The sequence below is a fragment of the Arachis ipaensis genome, chromosome B4, assembly GCF_059453495.1.
Source record: "Arachis ipaensis isolate K30076 ecotype BB chromosome B4, ASM5945349v1, whole genome shotgun sequence".
Classification (NCBI taxonomy): domain Eukaryota; kingdom Viridiplantae; phylum Streptophyta; class Magnoliopsida; order Fabales; family Fabaceae; genus Arachis; species Arachis ipaensis.
Window position 1 is genome coordinate 84,939,645 of NC_142439.1, and position 4,383 is coordinate 84,944,027.

The following is a 4,383-nucleotide window of genomic DNA, read 5'->3' on the forward strand; positions in this document are numbered from 1 at the left end:
TGGTTTGGATTCCTTTTTACCTAATAAATACTTTAGAGCTGCATGGTCCGAATACACTACTACTCTAGTACCAAGTAAATAAGCTCGGAATTTATCCAGAGCGAAAACGATAGCAAGTAGCTCTTTCTCAGTAGTAGTATAATTGGACTGGGCAGTGTCCAAAGTCTTAGACGCATAGGCAATAACAAAAGGGTCCTTACCTTCACGCTGAGCCAGCGCTGCTCCTACTGCATGTTGGAAGCATCGCACATGATCTCAAACAGCTAGCTCCAGTCGGGTCCTCTCACAATTGGGGCTTGAGTTAGAGCAGTCTTCAGCTTATCAAATGCTTGTTTGCAATCTTCACTGAACTCAAACTCAATATCTTTCTGCAGTAATCTGGATAAGGGAAGTGCCACCTTACTAAAGTCTTTAATAAATCTCCTGTAGAAACCTGCATGGCCAAGGAACGAACGGACTTCCCTCACAGAAGAGGGGTAAGGTAAACTAGAAATAACATTCACCTTTGCTGGGTCTACAGAAATGCCATTATTAGATACCACATGTCCTAATACAATTCCTTGCTTTACCATAAAGTGGCACTTTTCGAAATTCAATACAAGGTTTGTATTAACACATCTATCTAATACTCTAGATAATCCATCTAAACAAAGGTTAAAAGAATCACCATAAACACTAAAATTGTCCATAAAAACTTCCATACAGTCCTCAATAAGATCAGAGAAAAGACTCATCATGCACCTTTGGAAGGTGGCGGGTGCATTGCACAAGCCAAAGGGCATTCTCTTATAAGCATAAGTCCCAAAAGGACATGTAAAAGTAGTCTTTTCCTGATCCTCAGGAGCTATATGAATCTGGAAATAACCTGTGTAACCACTTGTACTGGGCTTACCCATTCACTGTCTGAAATGGGATATATGATACCGGCCTCCAATAGTCTGGTCACTTCCTTTTTGACAACTTCCAAGATGGTGGGATTCAATCTTCTTTGTGGTTGACGGACCGGTCTTGCTCCTTCTTCTAAAAATATTCTGTGCTCGCATACTTGAGGGTTAATTCCCACTATGTCTGCCAAACTCCATCCAATTGCCTTCTTATGCTTCCTTAGTACATCGAGTAACTGCTCTTCTTGTTGAGAAGTCAGTTCCCTTGCAATAATAACCGGAAGCTTCTGCTCATCCTCAAGATAAGCATATTTGAGATGTGGAGGGAGAGGTTTCAATTCTAACTTTTGATCATGAGCAGGCTCTGGATTATCTGGGGCTTGCGAAAATGGCGAAGTGTCCTCATTGTCAGTTAAGAGGGTCCCCACACTCGGACCTTATCCAGTGTGCCTCTCTTCAAACTCTTCTTTTTGGACTTCAGCCACACTTTCGTCTATGACATCACACTGGAAGATAGAACGATCTTCTGGGGGGTTGTCAATGACTCCATTCAGATTGAAGATCACTATGCGGCCATCTATTTCAAAGGAGTATGTTCCTGAAAAAGCATCCAATTTGAATTTTGATGTGAAAATGGAATGGTCTTCCAAGTAGGATTGATGATGGCTTATCTGAATCATTATGGGGCATCTCCAAGATATAAAAATCAGTGGGAAATGTGAGCCCTTTAATGTTCACCAAAACATCTTCAGCAACTCCAGCCACTGTAATAATGCTTTTATCTGCTAACACAAAACGAGCTGCCGACCTTTTTAAGGGAGGGAGCCTTAAAACATCATATATAGACAAAGGCATTATACTGACACATGCTCCTAAATCACACATGCAATCATAAATTACTACACCACCAATAGTACAACTAACTATGCAAGGACCTGGATCACTACATTTTTCAGGTAATCCTCCCATTAAAGCAGATATAGAACTACCTAAAGGAATAGTTTCTAATTCATTAATTTTGTCTTTATGGATACATAAGTCCTTTAGAAACTTTGCATATTTAGGTACCTGCTGAATAATATCAAAAAGAGGAACAGTTACCTCAACCTTTTTGAATATTTCTACCATTTTAGGATCAGGTTCCAGCTGCTTCCTGGGCTTCCTTGCGAGTTGTGGAAATGGAATGGGAGTAGTGTTTTATGTGGTGCTTGCGCCTTTTTGTGCTTCTTCCTGTGGTTGAGCTATCTCTTCTTCAGCTATGTCCTGTATGTCCTCTTCCTCTTCAACATCTTCGATTTCTACCACCTCTTCAGCTGAGGCGTATTCTGGTGAGCTTGGTTCCTCCTGATTCCTCTCCTGCAGTGTGGTTTCGGACCTCAGGGTGATGGCATTAATACCTCCTTTTGGATTGGGTAATGGTTGAGAGGGGATTCCAGTGGTGCTTGAAGGTTGGTTACTGGAATTTTGTGCTGAACCAAGCTGTGTCATAAGAGCTTGCAGAGTAGAGGTGAAACCATTCAGACTGGCGTTAATACTGTTCACGATGGTATTTTCCATGGCCAGTTGTCTTTTCTCAAAAGCTTGTAATAAATCTTCATTAGAAGATACAGAAGAATGAGTAAATTGAGAGGTTTGCTGCTGATTGTTCGGTGGTCCTTGGTTTTGCCTCAAGTGAGGTGCTCGGTAAGGTTGATTTTGCTGCCTATTGTTGTTATTATTCTACCTCTGATTTCCCTGGTTATCTCTGCCTCCCCTATTATTGTTGTCTCTCCAATTCTGGTTTGAATTGTCCTGCCATCCATGGTTATTATTTCCACTTTGATTGTACCCTTGGTTGGGGCGGTCATAGAAGTTGTGAGTGGATGCCACCATGTTGTCTTCTTATTGGAGCTGCTGGCATTCATCAGTGTAATGGCTGTAATCAGCACAAATTCCGCAAATTCTTTGTGGAACTAATTGTTAGGTTTGCTGCGGTTGAGTTTGCTGAGCTTGTTGATTCAACTGCATTTGCTTCAGCAGGTTGGTCATCTCACAGATGCTTCGATTCAGAGCAGCAGTCTCTATGCTAGAAGATGCTTCTACAACGACTTTTGAACGGCCTTGCTTCTGTCTGTGGTTTTGAGTAGATTTAGCTAAATCACTGATCAATTGCCAAGCTTCATCAGTGGTCTTGTACTTCTTCATAGACCCATTGCTGGGACTTTCCAATGTGGTCTTATCTTGGGGCCTCATACCTTGTGTGATATAGCTGAGTAGCACGATCTTGTCAATCATGTGGTGGGGGCATGCTTCCAGAAGATTATTGAAGCGCTCCCAGTATTCAAAGAGAGTCTCATTGTCATCCTGAACAATTGTAGAGATATCCTTCCTCAGTTTATCAGTAACTTCAGATGGAAAGAATTTCTCCAGAAACTCCTTTCTGAGTGTATCCCAGTTGGATACATTTGCTAGAGGTTGAGTGTAGTACCACTCTCTTGCTTTTTCCTCAAGAGAGAACGGAAAAGCTTTCAGCAGGATTGAAGTTTCATCAGTGCCATCACGCCTGACAGTAGAACAGGCTGCCTGGAAGTCTCTCAAGTGCTTGATAGGCTCTTGAGCAGGTAGGCCATGAAACTTGGGCATCAAATTTAGCAGTGCGGTCTTTATTTCAAAATCCATAGCTACCGCTGGATGATGCACTTGAAACGGTTGCATTGTAAAATCAGGAGCTCCTTCCTCCTGAATGGTAACTCTTCTAGCTGCCATGTTTTCTGCATGTAAAACAACCGAATTAGTAGAACGGGGGCTGGTTTCTTCCTCAGATTCACTTTCAGATCCGCCCTCAGAGCGGGCTAACCTACGCTGTTCTCGTCTTATTCGTGAAATTGTCCTTTCAATTTCAGGATCGAATATTAGCAAGCGCGGATCAGGAAGTGAACGCGTCATTTGACGAAAGAAACATGTAGCTCATAGTAGCAAAGTTAAATAAAATGCAAATAAATAAATTCTAATTAATAAAATTAGCACTCTATTGCAACTCCCCGGCAACGGCGCCAAAAATTGATGGGAAGCAGAAGCTGGTGAATTAAAAATTTATTAAAATGGTTATGTTGCAGGTATAGTTCTTAACTCACCGAGAATCTGCTTATCAATTTAGAAATATGTCACAGAGAGTTTAAATTAAAATTACTGGGAGTTTTAAGTCCCAGGTCGTCTCCCAACGAGTTGCAGAAAAGTGTGCTATTTTATTAATCAGATGTTCCAAGAAGTTGAGCTAAGTAAATTGGAATTTAAATTGAGGACTTTTAAATAATATAAATAAAAGCCTTGACTGGGAATTGATTGGTTAGAATCTCTATCATTGATGGTGTGATTGTAAGATTAATTTATAATTAATGGTTGTTCTGTTTGGTTATCCCATACTAGGTAAGGGGAAAGTCAAACAAGTGGGAATGCCAGATCTGTTCACAAGTTGCAACCCACTTAGTTCAAAGGGATTGGCGTCGGTGACAGGATAGAA

General features: G+C 41.1%; 1 non-coding gene across 1 annotated transcript; it reads left to right on the forward strand.

The window, feature by feature from the left end:
- Nucleotides 1-3,152: 3,152 nt before the first annotated feature.
- LOC148568201 (small nucleolar RNA R71) lies at nt 3,153-3,260 on the forward strand. The gene has a single exon (XR_015882251.1). It is a non-coding gene; the product is annotated as a small nucleolar RNA R71 (small nucleolar RNA).
- The last annotated feature ends 1,123 nt before the right edge of the window (nt 3,261-4,383 follow it).